Source organism: Canis aureus, chromosome 21, assembly GCF_053574225.1.
Source record: "Canis aureus isolate CA01 chromosome 21, VMU_Caureus_v.1.0, whole genome shotgun sequence".
In the NCBI taxonomy this organism is placed as follows: Eukaryota; Metazoa; Chordata; class Mammalia; order Carnivora; family Canidae; genus Canis; species Canis aureus.
The window spans coordinates 20,304,947-20,320,531 of NC_135631.1; the positions used below are offsets into that span (position 1 = coordinate 20,304,947).

Below are 15,585 nucleotides of genomic sequence, written 5' to 3' on the forward strand. Positions count from 1 at the left end.
TCAACACTTTTATTCATTTGGCTTGTATGTATTGATATTTACCGTATTAGAAGCTGAAACAGAAATTTTTAAATATTTATGAATTCAGTTAAAATAATAATAAACTCATTACATGACTGTAAAAAAAAACAATGATTTTCCAAAAAAAAAAAAAAATAGCAAGAAGAGTAATGTTTTTACATTTTTCCTTAATAGAAAATACCAGGTTCTAATATTGGCTTCCTTAGTCAACCCACTGTGATATATTGTTTTGGTTGAAAAATGAAAAGACTATCTGACTTCACACAGATAACATTTCTGGAAAAGGGAGAACTGTTTTTTGTTGGCCTTTTTTTTTTTAAGATATTATTTATTAGAGCACAAGCAGGCGGAGTGGCAAGTAGGGAGGCAGTGAGCCCGAAACAGACCTCTATTCCAGGACCCTGGGATCATGACCTGAGCAGAAGACAGACATTTAACGGACTGAGCCACCCAGGTGCCCAGAGAGGACAGTTTTAATAGCTTTTTCAGATAACTTAGATTCTTCTTCAATATACACTGAAACTCAAAAAGTAATAGTTTTATAAACATTAATTACAATGTAGAATCAAAAACTGTATCAGTGAACTTTTTCATATTACATTACACTAAAAGGCATTGATTTATCTTGCACTTCGAATGGGTCTTTTACCCATTTAAGATATCAACATTTCATTCCTTGGTCATTTGGAGGGCACTGGTTCACCAAGTTATACAGCTCTTCCAAATATTTACACATTTCATTATACAATATCAGACAATCGAATTGGTTAATATCAGCACCATCTACATATAACTGTGTTATATGTGTCACAGTTTACTTTTATTGCTAGTTTTTGAGTTTAAAAAATAGCATACTTTATTCTTCTTCCTGCTGATGGGCATGAGTTCTTTCCACATTGAAGCTATTATGAGTAAAACAGCAATAGACATTAATGTGTGAGTCTTTATACAGTCTTCATCTCTTTAGGTAGGACTCACATCCCTCCAAACCTTTTTATTTTCAGTCTTTTATTTTTTAACCATCATAATGTATGTGAAATGTATGACATTGTGGTAATTTGCATTTCTTTGATAACTAATGATGTTGACCATCTTATCATATACTAGTTGGCTATTTGCCCATCTTCTTTTGTCTATGTCTTTTGTCCATTGTTTTGAGTTATTTATCTTCTCATTGAGTGGTAAAATTCCTTAAATATTTTAGGTATATCTTCACAATAATTCTTTTCCAGTCTATACCTTGGGCTTTTCTTTTAACAGTATCTTTTGAAGAGCTGAAGTTTTTAGTCTTAATAGGGCAGTTTCTCTCCTCTATTCCTCCCATTTTTACAAATCTTTACCCTCACTAGGGTCTTTTCCTATGTTTTCATCTAAAAGTTGTATAGTTTTATCTTATACTAGTGGATCATTATATTCCAATTTGAATTTTTTACATAGCTGTAGTTCGTGTTCTCGAATGGTTTTTGACATATTAATTAACATTCTAAATATATGCTAACACACTTTACATTCACTAGTTCTCTTTTTATTATTATTACTATTTACCAAGGTACTTATTGTCTGCCTCAAACATGTGATTTAATATAATCTTATATATCTAATACTTTATAGTCTCTGGGAAGTTAGGGACACATATTTATAATTTGTTTTTTTGTCAGCTTAGGTTTTTGATAATAATATATCATTAAAGACAATAAAGTATAAAAATTCCTAGCACAGCAACTAGGCTTTTTCTAGATGTTTGATAAAAGTTAATTAAAGGGGGACGCCTGGGTGGCTCAGCGGTTGAGCGTCTGCCTTTGGCTCAGGGCGTGATCCTGGACTCCCGGGATCAAGACCCATATCAGGCTTTTTGCATGGAGCCTGCTTCTCCCTCTGCCTATGTCTCTGCCTCTCTCTCTCTCTGTGTGTGTGTCTCTTATGAATAAATAAAATCTTTAAAAAAGGTTAATTAAAGAAATAATGATTCTTAGGAAAGTATTTCTAATATCTTATTGTTGAAATCTCTTGAATCTTCACTATAAATTATGTGATATTAGCATCTTTTTTCTAACGTTTCCCAACCTTATCTGCAAATGGCCAATTTATTTATTTATTTTTTTTGGCCAATGTATTAAAGTGACATTTAGTTACCTTAATTATATATAGAGCAATAGGGTATACCGGGATATTTCAAGTCTTATAACTAAAAAGTTTGGCAAAAATAAGAAATTAGCCAGTAGAATTTACTTATAATTTTATAAGAGGATAATTTATTTTTCCTTTAAGGGCTCTTTGAAGATTATGCATGAACCTAACTTATTTTGCATTTGCAATCACATGAATATCATAGGGAAACTCCTTTCTCTAATCATCTTAGACATTGTACACATACTTGTATTGTTTGCATCGTTAATGATGTTAAGTCAGGATAAAGTTAATACTTTAATATTAGTTCAATTAGCTTTAATGAGCTTCTTGATTATGATGTAAATAAACTTGGAAGAGACTTATTAGATACTGGTGAAAATACTACTACTCTTACTACTACTACAACTCTGCAATTACTGTAACTTTTAGGCACATACCACAGGCCAAGCACTGTACAAGCACTATGTCCTTGAATATTCCCCACAAGCCTTACCTCTGTTTTTATAAAGTCACATAGTTAATGAGATTTAATAGTCACATCTACTAAGAAGGATGGAAGCATATTTCCTTATGTGTAATTGCAAAGCAAAGAAAAACAATTATGAAATAAACACATCTGTATATGTAATGTTTTTTATTTATTCCAAAGGGATCAATGAGTGAAAAAGGAAAAGAAATTTTTTCAAATTATCCTCTGTAAGGAAACAGCAGTCATACTATCAGATGACCTTACGTCTACTATCTATATCACCAATTAAATAATGATTGAGATGATAAGGTGGACTGGATATCTGAACATTATGAAATATTTACATTTTGGTATTATAGATATATTTAAAACTTCATAAAACTGAAAGAGATTAGTTTAAATTTATGTCTATTAAGGTACCAGTAAAAAGACTATTTTGAAATAGAAAGGGAAGAATGGGCGGTCAGACTTTGGTAATGGGTCTAAGGTTAAATAATGTGAGCAGAATTATGACATATTCCTCAAAGATATCTTTTTTATTTTTATTTTTTTAAAGATTTTATTATTTATTCATGAGAGAGAGGCAGAGACATAGGCAGAGGGAGAAGCTAGCTCCATGCAGGGAGCCCAATGTGGGACTCGACCCTGGGACTCCAGGATCACACCCTGAGCCAAAGGCAGATGCTCAGCCACTGAGCCACCCAGGTCCCGAGGATATCTTTTTTAAAAAAACTGCTCATCTGTCTAAAATTTTCCCATTTTCCATAGTCTCTTCCCTAGGCAATTTTTCTAGCTATCAAATAAATAGTTTTCTGGCACTAAATATCAGTTGAGCTATAAGACAACAACGACGACAAATTATTCTTTTGCTCTTTGAGCATGACATCTCACCAAATATTTGGGGCTTTTTATTAAAGTACTTAGGAGAAAACATAAGACGTAACAATTTGCTTAAACCAATCATGATGTAAATAGGGGATATAACTCTTAAAGACTGGCAAGGAATCACAGTCAAGGAAAGGGAATAAGAACTGGAAGCAGTATGCTTACAAAGCTAATCAAAGACATATGAATACACAGAACCAGGGGACTATTAGTTTATTTAGTAAATCTTATAGTGTGATTTATTTCTCTGAGCCAGTTGGCAATCCTCAACTCTTTTCAAATATTAACGCATTTTATCCTCACAGTAAGCCCATATTGTTGGTGCTATTACTGTCTCCATTTTACAGATTAGGAAACAAGGGACCAAAAAAAAAAAAAAAAATTGAAGTGACTTTCCCAAAGTCACACAGATGGTGAAGCTCAAGATTTAGACCAGCACAGCACCCTCTAATTACCTTACTCTTAACCACCATTCTATGCAGCTTACTCACTGGAAGTACTTAAATAAGGTCAAAATTAAGAGAAAGACTGTGCATAATGTAGCATTCAGCAACGGGAAGAGCCTTGGCTTTTGGAGACAGATAGACCCAATTAGTCATATGGTTTTAATCAAGTCTGAGCTTTGTCAGCCTCAGCTTCTTCCTCTGTAAAAATGGGGTGAAGAATACCTAATTCAGAGGTTTAGAGATAACGTGCTGACGCAGTACTGACACATAGCAGGCACTCAGTATATGTCAGCGATCATTACCTTCATTGTTATTACTTAAAAAGACTTCCAAAATTGAAAATTTGAATAGAGATCAGGCGACAAAAAAAATTAGATGTACAAGAGTACCTAGGTGGCTCAGTGGGTTAATCATCTGCCTTCGGCTCAGGTCATGATCCCAGGGTCCTGGGATCAAGCCCCATATGGGGTTTCCTGCTCTGCTGAGAGTCTGCTTCTTCCTCTCCCTCTACCCCTCCCCCCTGCTCATTCTCTCTCTCTCTCTTTCTCTGAAATAAATAAATAAAATATTAAAATAAGGTGTACAAGTCCATCAAAGCAGTAGAAATCCTCAGCTTTCTTCCTCTTTAGATGAAAGACTCTGACAGAATGTTCTCACAGATTAGGCCTGAGACAGACCAAGAAGCATGCATGAAGTCAGATGGCCATCTAAATCATAACATCACCATGTTGTGCCATGACTCTTTTTAATATCATACATCATCTTCCTCTGCACTATGACTAGTGCCATTCCTATAGACTCTTAAGTCAGGATTTAAATGGTGATTGAATGTCTAAGGGTAATTTAACTTACTCATTCGCTTAACATATTTATAGCAGGCATTGGCACTCATGGGAATATAATAGTGAATAAGACAAACAAGTTTCCATCCTTGTTGAGCTTCTTCAGCAATGTAGAAGATAGTATGGATGGAGCATAAAATTAGTATATTAGGTATTTGCATGCTTAAGCTTGGAATTTGATAGTATAGTGGTTTCTGCAGGAAATAGATATATAGTTTCATATCCTTGGAAATGTCATATAATTAAACATATATAGGTAATAGAATTGTGATACCTTTATTTAAATATGTTGTGTAAAATATCACTAAATTAAAAGTATATAAAATATCTATATCTCTTAAATTGGTAAAACAACCAATCAGTGTTCTTACTTTAGTTATTAGCATTCTGTCAGACTTTTACAGTAATGATTAGTTACCCTTTATTATACTTTTGGCATGCTTCCCATGTTTAATTTCATTGTAGGGAAGGAACACATAGTTAAGGAAATTGCAAAGAGGAGGAAAAGTTAAAACAGGGAAAATAATGACATAGATTCAAAACTGACTTGAATTTATTGTTATAATAAGACTCTTACAAGTAGAATGAAAAAGAATTATTTTTAAATTTGCATTTGAAATATTTTGTGTTAAGCCTTACAACTTTGAACTTGGCATTTTTTAAATTTTCTTTGGGTTAAAACTTATTTCCGTAACAGCACAGGAAAAAAGAGCAAAGCACACTTTGAAACAAATATTGAAAAATAAATCCTAAATATCTGTTAAGAAAACACTAAAATTATTTATCAAATGTATTATGGGTGTCTTAAAAAATATATAGTCTTAATTTTCCCAGTGAGATTGTAATATTACTTATATTTATACATCTTTTTCTAGAAAATAGTTTTAGCATCTGCTCAAAGACATCATATTAAAAATGTATGTGAAAATGGCCAAGTTAAATACAGACTTTGTTACATGCTAAACTATGGAGTAGAGTGTCCTTAGAAAGAGCAGAACTACGGGCAGCTCCCCTATATTCCAGCATTACCCAGTTCCCAGATCCCTGCTGTGTAGTTGTTCCACTCGCCAAGAAGCCTGTTAAAGAGCCCCCAAGAGCATGTGTACAGCCCTCCATGTTAATAGTTAATTGGTGAGGATGGCAAGATGAGAGGACAGCCGAACATGTGGTCTCTCAGACTCAAGCCGTAGACAGACCTTTAGTTATAATAACAGCAGCTGCTCACGTTCTCACAACTCAACCGTTCAAAACTGTTGTCGAATGAAGGTTGTCGTGGAGTGAAAAAAAAAAAAAAGAGGGAAGGTTGCATCTAATAAAAATAACTAAAACTCTACCTTGAAACTCTTACTGTATATTATTTAAGTATGAGAATATTACTTCAACTTTTTAAAACTTAAGTATAAATTTCTATATTAAAAGTTGTTCTATTTCAGATGCATTGAACATGCTACTGCTTTTTTGCCATTTACTGTTTGTGCACTGTTCAAAACTTTTTAATGAGATTTTTTGCAAAGTGATACCCTTGATCCAGTCATAATAGGATACTGTTTTATTTTCCATGTCTAGCAAGATATGAAACTATAATTTTTTTGGACTTGAAATGGAAACTGGCTTACTATTAGTGGAATTTGTCATCCACCTCGAAATTATATAACATTTTGTGCCTTTTAAATGAATTTTATTTTCAATTTCCAGTGACAGTTGTGTGCTTGAGGAAAATGATAACTGATAACATTTATTCTTTTTGGAAATAAAAATTAAGTTTTATGCCAAAATTTTAGTTTTATGCCTTATTATGATTTCATTGGTAAGGTAAAAGGAAGATAAATTTATCTTACCTAATCCATTTAATTTACACAAACTATGATAGGTTGTTCTTGATTTGTTTTTATTGATCAAAAGCACTTTTACGTGAAACTATCAGGAAATAAATATCAAGGAACTTAGAACTGTAATTAAAATTGGGGAGAGGGTGGTATTTTTCTGTGCCTCTCTCAGAGCTTTCCTTTCAGGATGAATATTTACTTTTTATTTTTGCTAATGTATCCAAACACTTATAATCTACTTTTTAACAGAATTTTTAAATATAAACAACCTAATAAATTTCTCAACTACAATAATGCAGAGATGAAAACTCCTTTGACATTATTCATAAAATATTAAATAATATTTTCTCATTCTAGAATACTTCTAAATACTTCTACCAGCATTTAATGTATCTGCTTACAGAACATTGGTTTATAAACTATTTAAACTTTCTTCTATTCAGAACAGATTTCAGATTTGAAAGTGGCCTACTACATATTTTGACTGGTCATCACCGTCATTTGGTCAGCTAATGGCCTTAACAATTTGACCTATGGACTTTTTTACAATCTATCTCTTTGAAGAAAACTATCACCAGTATGTTGGTGTATATACCAAAGGAAAATTCATTTTCTGAAGGAAAGCAGGAAGAAAATGTCTTGTTATAATGTCTCTTGAAAATTCAAGAAGGCTTTATTTAGTGTTATTTTAATTGATATGTTTTCATTAATATTTTACAATTAATATTTAAAATAATTAATATTTTACATTAGTGTGGTAAAGCTTTGAACCCACTAGAATGAATGAATGTTTCAAAGTAGTGTAATTCAGAACAAGTCTTTTCGCATCCATGAATTTTTGTGTTCATGCTGAGTATTTAGCAGATAAACTCTAAGTCAAGTAATGGACTGCTTAGAACCAACTACTAATATGGATGGGATTATGAAATGTGGACTCGGCCTTGTGAATTTCTCTCAGTGTGGAATCTTTTATTCTTAAAACAAGAACTAAAATAAATGAATGGTGAAGAAATGACAGACTTTTGTGAGTCTACAACTATAAAATTTTGGAAAATATTTTTAATGTAGTTGTAGATAAGACCATCATTATAGGAAAGCATAACATCACCTTGTGTCACATAACTTAATCTATTTTAAGTGGTCTCTTTAAATGTACTTTATTAAGGAGAATATTTAAAGATGAAAATTAGAGATTAGATTTAATCTCTTGACCATAACTATCAATTACTAAAAGATAAAGTCAGACATTTTGGCTGTCAGTTTTTCATGAGCTCCTTAACAAGATATTCTTGATTTGTTGTCAAGATATTCTCAACTGAGAATCTAGTTTTTGCTTTTCTAGATCTTCTCAACTACTATGAGGCAGATTGTAAGAAATTAACATTTTTAAAAGTTTAAAAAGAAGCAATTTTAAGAAGTCAACTGAATTGTATTAAACCTATTTTAATTTTGCACCATATGTGTCAAATTCTAGTCTTTGAAAATTTAGTAACTTCATATGAGTCTGGTGCATTGTAAACAGAATCTATTACTCTTTATAATAACAAATAATAGAACTTGTGTTTCATCTTTACTATTGTAGGTGACTTATAAGAATCTATGCATTCTTATAGCTCCAGTTTTTATTTTCTGTTTTATATTACATATTAATATCTGATTAATCTTTTAAATCAAATCTTAGATTGTATGCATTGCACATATGTATTTAATTTACTTTCTTGGCCAAGGATATTTGAAACTTTTTGCACAAATAAACTCCAAATTATCTGTAAGTTTCTGTTAGTTGCAGAATATATACCATTTTATCTTAGTATAAATATGCATATTAAATAAGAATAAGATACTTTAAGTGGTCAATAAGATAAATGCTCATCTTTAAAGGAAAAAATTACCATTTAGAAACCTTTCATTATACTTAATCTTACCAAAGCATATTCAGCAAGCCATAAAAAGAAAAGTAATTTTAATTTAAAACCTTTTTTGTTCTAAAATAACTTTGTGATGTTATACTTCATATGGTGATACATACTGTACTTCCTTGTAGTGGTGGTGGTTGTTAAAGTACTATTTAGAGCCAAATTTTTCAAATATATCAGTGATAGAAATAGTGAAACGTCTCATCACAGTATGGAGATTGAGTCATCTGTTTGGGCATATGGAATCTTTGGCTGTTGGACTACAGTCTTTATAATGCCCAGTGTCCAGGCATGGACACAACTGTTCTGGGAACAGAAGCAGAGAGAGACCTCTGTGTTCAGTCCACTTGAATATGGTAGAAGAAAAAAGGGAAATGGATCTTTAATGTCTATTATTTTTATTATAAACTATCTTTGACTTCATCACTTTTTATGTACAGAAAATAAATATAACTTTATTTAATTGTATATTTATTTTACAAGTAAAATTACTAAGCTTTTCATCTTTGGTGTTACAAGCTGTCTGAAAAATACCTGTGAGAAAATTTAAGTTTTGAATTATTCCTATGTATATACCTGAATGCATACTTTCCCTTAAAGAAAGATTACTCTTTTCAAAAAGGATACTTATTTCTTAACATGGAAACAAAATGTGCTTGTAACTAAATTATAATCTAAAGCTCTTTAAGTACTAGGTCATATATTATATCCTAACATTATGTTTTAGCCCTTTGCTATTAATTACATTATTATTATTATATAAAGAGTTTCTGCTTCTTTAATAATGTTTTTGCACCCTATGTAGTTAATCTTTAATGTTGGGGAGGACAAGGGGAGAGATTAAATTAGCCTTGTAACCTCTTTCTCTTCCAGGCTGATGATGGAAAATAAAAGCTCTTAGCCACAAAATGTAACACTTAGAATTAATATTTAATTAGACTAGCAAATTGTACACTGTGGCTGAAAGCTTCCAAAGAGTTGTTAGTGCCACAATTGACCTACAGGTTTAATAATAACTCACTTCTAGAAGCAAGTGCCAGTTCAGCATAGTAGAGCCACTGTAAGAAAGTCCTGAGAGATTAAAATCAGCAAACCAAATGGCAGGCAGGGATTCCTGGGATGGAGCCTTCTGGAAAGCTGGGAGCTGGAATAGCTTTTAAGCCAGGATTCAGATGAGAACAGTGGGTGAAAAAGCTGATCCCTCCTGTTCTGGGAGCTTCTGGTTGTAGGCCAAAATCTTAGAACAGATTTTTACTAAATGTTTTTGCTGCAGCTATTAACTTACATTGAAAATCAAATATTGAATAATTTTTCTGTAAAATTTAACAAATTTTTTGTGTAAACATTAGTTCTTAATTTCTTACATATTAGTACATAATATCTGTAAACTCAGATCATTAGATTATCAGATAGGTTTGGCGCTGTACATCTATGCTGTTTTGCTGTGACATGCTGTTTCCTTGTTCCCTGTATAGTTGATTTATATGGTTCATTTCTATATTATTTCATTACGGGGCATTATGCAGAGCCTGAGAAAGAGATTGTGAAGTCCGTAGAAATCTCTTCTTCAAGAAGACACATATATCAATAAATATAAATCAAAGGCATTCTTAATTTTAAAGGCCTTATATTATAAAAGCAATGCTGCATTTGCTTATGCTTAGGATGCAATTAAATTACAAGATAAATAATTGGACCTCCTGGTGAAACATTGGATCCTTATATCTCTGAGAAATTAATCTGGTGAAAAATAGGATACCATGAATTTGAAAATGTGCAAATGCAGAACAGCCAACTAAAAAAGGAACACCTTACATAATTTATTGGTGTTATGTTAAATAATTAAAGAAAAGCTAGTCATTAGTTAAAAATTCAAGCAGATGAGAACCTTGCCAGCAGAGGGAGTAGTCCTGTCTGCCGTCAGGTTCCCATCATTTTCCCACCTGCCTCAGCTCTTTTCCCAGCCAGTCTCCCATCTGGACCTGGCTCTGTCAGCCTGTTCCTGATGACAGGCTATCATTTTATACTCAATATGGGATTATTCTAAGCTGATTTTAAACTTTAGTATCTTTAACCTACCACTGCATCCCAAACATCAGCTGGATGCTCTGTTTGATATTTGGATACTAGCAATTGTTTTTCCAGGCAAGCTATGAGCTTTTGGACATCTGTGAATTACATTTTAAAGGTTTCAAGTATAAAGTACTAAGCAACAAATTTCTGATTTAAGAATTTACCCATTAAACATTTTTAAACAAAAAAGACAAATGTCCATATGAATAATTTATCTAATATGAAACCATCATTTATGAGAAACACTTAAAATTAATTTTGAATATTATACCATTATTATCTTCAGCCTTTTCATTACAATATTTTGTTTACTCCATGTATAAAAGTTTTCAGAATATGTAAGATTTTTTTAAATGTTTGATACTATAACCTATTGAAAGAGAAAACTGAAAAAAAAGAAAACTGATGTAAGTAAATGTTCTGCAAAGCAAGTACTATTTGAGACCAGCGTAAATGTAAATAATATTTCTGAAAAAACACCATGTGTTCTTAAAAAATTTTTTTCATGCCAAAACTTAGAAAACCAAGTTTTTCAATCAAATAGAAATCACAAAAATATGTGGCCCTATTGCTTAATTCTAGTAAAATTTGACAATTTAGCCATTTATTTTGCCCTTGAGGTTAAGAATGTTGGCCATTAGCTCCTTTGTGGATATGTTTTTAAAAATCAGAAAAAGGAATCAAAATATGTTTGTTTCATGATTTCTCTATGTAAATATCAGTATATGATGCTACCAAGAGAGTGTTATAACTACAGTTTTTAAAATTTACACAAGTTCCTCTGTAATTTAAAATTAACTGTGTGAACTTGAATAGAAGTTTGGTATTAAATCTGGAAATATTTAATCTAATACCTTCATTAAGATATTATGATTACAAATATTTACTAGCATAAAATTGTATTCTTATTTGATAAAACTGTATTCTTAAAATAATTATGAACAGAATTATTTTTCCCACTATAAAATATTTCTTCATAAAATAAAAATTTAATCTACAGAAGTAAGTGACAGCTCTAGGGAAGGTGAAAGAATGTTTGTAAAAAGTTCCAGTATAAACAATTTTATTATTTCAGAGTCTCAATCCTATAGTATGTGGAACTTAATAAGCATAGAAAAACAAATACCTCATTAAACATCCCTAGATTTATCCTTTTATTCCATATTTTGATTAGATGACAAAGAAATGCCAAAAATTCTAATAAGTTTGTGTTTCTATGCATATCATTTCTCAGAAAAATGTTATTATAACGTGTTAAGTAGTATACTTGTTTTTCTTGGGATTCTCCCCCCTTCCTCCCCCCACACACCCCATGTTACATAGTAGCTTCAAACATAAAATAACTTAAATATTTCTTTAACTTTTCAATATTAACTGCTTTTGCAGTATTGAAGTCCTAAATCTGATGTGTGTGCCATATACTCAAATATATAGCAAATGTATATTTGCTGCCTTTCTTATTTGAATAACTCAAGAACTTATTTAAGGCATCGCATAAAATGCTTTATGTCAACTGATTTATTCTTTTCAAGCTTCTTAATAATTAAATGATTGGCTAATTACTTTTTAATTCTCTTGTTAAAAGTCTTTCCTGGGAGTATACTTTGTATTGGTACAAACTGTGTCTTTTTATATTGTTGAGATAATTGGGTCAAAGAAAGTAAGAAAACATTCAGGGTTTGAGGTATTCTGATTGTTACTTGGTTACTCTAAATAGGTATCTCAACTATTTTTATTAGAAAATGGAAGGAGTTTATATGGCAGTAGTTGAATTTTATCTCTTAAGGTTCATAGTTTTGGTTTAATTAGCTTTGAATTGCAAGGGAGCATTAAATTAATCTTCCTTTATTTAAAATCCATTTAATGGATTTGGCGTATCCTAATAAAGAGGTTACCATTCCATAAAAGAAAACAGGAAACATCCTATGAAACCAAACAAAAAACAATCAAAACAAAAACTCTGAAATATTTTGTGAAATTAAAATTGGAGTAAAAAGGTGATCAACTGGACAATCTGATTTGCCATTTTTATTTGCAACAGCATTTGACATGATTTAAATTTAAATAAGAAATTGCTCTGCAACAGAAAGTTTTAAGAACCTTTTATGTAACTTAATACAATGCTATTTGAGACTGCCAGCAAACTCTTAAAACTCCTGGACACTGGCTCTCTTCTCTTCTGGCTTCCCTCCTAGTCATGTCTTGGCGACTGTCCAGAGCTGACAACTTTCACCCAGGAGTGAAGGGAGATTTGTCTAGTATAGGGAGGATTTTTGAGCCATCCTAGATTTTCACATCCAGATGGGCAAGGAGGAGGGGTAGCAGTATCATTGTACATACTTGGGTGATGTCATTGTGCCATGCATAAATATAACCATTAATTTACTCCTACTGGTGAATCCTGAATGTCCTTACTCAAATGTTCCTTATTAGAAACTATAATGTAACAACTTCAAAGTTTACACAAAAATCACTCAAACTTTATGTCCAAGTAATTGATGCACAAATACCTTGACTACTCCATTTCCAGTTACATATACTGCAGACCAAAGAGGTTTTACATCTTGGCTAATAACATAAAAACATTTAGAATCTGTTAAGATGAGAATGTGGAAGTTCCAATTTCAAGGCCTCTGCTCAGATCATTATGCTAAATAAAGCTTTCTGAACACTGTGAATTATATTATGACAATTTATTGTCCATAGTGTATTCTCCCTAAAGTGAATTGTGATTATTATGCTTTTGAGGATTTTTAAAGCTATTAATTTTAGATTCTTTTAAGTAAATTTGCCTACCTTTATCTAAAAGACCACTTAGTATTCCCATTACAAAAGACCTTTTGACAAGAGTGGTTTTAAGATATGATTACATCAATATACCATACTGCCTATGAATCTTGGAGGTACAGAAATAATCTGTAACACTATTTTGGCTTTTTAAAAAATATTTACATTTACATCCCCAAATATCTTTTATGCTTTTATACATCACTGGAAAACTGAATGAGTTTATAATTAAGATAATCTCAGACAGAAACTTTGATGTTATTCTTATATAATTTCTAGTAATTTTTATTCTATAGACTTTTTTTGATATCTGTACAACTTCTACCGTCTAGTTTGCCACATTATATAAACTATTTTCCAAAACTGCTGTGCAGAAAGCAGTAAGGTCATTGTTGAATATAACTTATTTTGTGGTAATGATTAAAACTTTTCTTGCTCTAATACTTCATGAAAGCTTTTAAAATAGAATTTAATTTGCAGTTAATAACTATAGTGTAAATCCACAGAGCTTAGAAACAAAATAAATTAAATTTATGAATGAGTTTCTGAGAGTTTTAAATCCTGGCTATATACATCTTTTACTTTGGAATTCATTAGTTTTCCTCTGCAAAGTGGAGGGTTGATTTTTTTTAAATCTCCCATAAATTACCTTAAAAAGACTTATAATTTTGACAAATATTACAGGGTGTTAAATGGTTTATTATTAAATTTTAAGGTTAAAGAAAGAAACCCTCTTTAAAATAAATGTCAGGTTGTCCATTTAAATATATAAGACTTTCCTTATATACTACTAGAATGGAAGACTAATTCTATCCTTAAACGTAACAATTTCTATTATTAAAATAATTGAGAAAACTCTAGTTTATATCACTGAATATCTAAATAGTTGAGTTCTAACAAAAATTGACTTTTATCATTTTAGATTTAGATATTTAGATACAAAGGTTTAGTCTTGTATTTATAGATATATATATGTATAAAAGGAAATCTGACCTTTTGATTAAGAAATACTGTCAGTAGCCTTTATAAGTGCTTGTTCATCTGAGGGTCCATGACAGGAGTACTCTTCCCAGTTGAGTTTATCCTAAAAATGAAATGATAAGAGCCTGCTGGTTGTTATCTAAGATTCTTCTTAATGGGAGAACCACATGGTTATTCTTCATCTCCCACTTGTTCTCACCCTCTACAACCAACCCAGCCACACCCCACCCCCACCCCAACATTGTTCAGTACTCAGCACAATGAATCATTTTCAAGTTGACTCATTGTGAACTGTCTCCCAGCTGTTGGAATGTCTGGCAGACATTTTTGTTTGGGTGAAGAATAACTGGCTGAAACCCAACCTGGATGAGTTTGATATAATAGTCTTTGGCTAAAGAAATATTGAGAGAAACTTGTTTATGGCCTCTGAAGCCCCTGTTATTCCTGGAGTAGGACCATCCCCTGTGGCATAGAACTGAAAGTAAGGAATCAATCTGTATTATTTTCTCACCATTGAATGAAAAATTGCCTTAGAAAAAAATAGGCATTTTCAAATTATGTTTGTTTTTCTATACTTGGTACCCACGTGATTGAGAGTATTAAAGCCAATTAAGGATGATTATTTTTACTGGTTCCTTTTAAGAGTACTGATTCAAAGGCTGAAAAATTCTTCATACAACACACATTTCTACTTACAGAGGAGTTTCAAATACTGCCCTAGGTATGAGTTAGTCAGTCATTTCAGCATAATGTTTAGTGACAGAAGCTACTATGTATTTCAGACCGAGTCAGGTGACATTGACCAGTTTTATTTTATTTTTCATTCTTATGCAATCTTTACTAGAGGACTTAAACAGATAAATAACAGTAAGCTCGGTAGTCAATCATGTTTTCAGAAAGTGAATGTGTTTCATTGTGTTTGGACTTTCCCCTATTGGAACATAGGATCAAACTAAAATTTTCTTGACTGTTTTACACTTCCCATTCTTTTCTAAAGATTCTTTTTAAACTGGTACACATTACCAGTATATAAAAAGGGAGTTTCAAAATTATAAAATCTTACAAAGAGCAATTTTCTCACCTTATCTAGAACTTCAGAGCAAATATATTTCTAAGATGCTTTAACATATGAAATATTTGCTGTCACAGGCTAAAAGAAATGCTGAATTTCCATTAAATAAAATAACGCAAGAGAACTATAGGGTCCTT

General features: G+C 31.6%; 1 protein-coding gene across 4 annotated transcripts in view; it reads left to right on the forward strand.

Moving 5' to 3' along the window:
• The window catches only part of ELP4 (elongator acetyltransferase complex subunit 4), a 252,914-nt gene that overhangs the window by 99,932 nt on the left and 137,397 nt on the right, over window positions 1–15,585 (forward strand). The gene's annotated exons all lie outside the window — the stretch shown is intronic.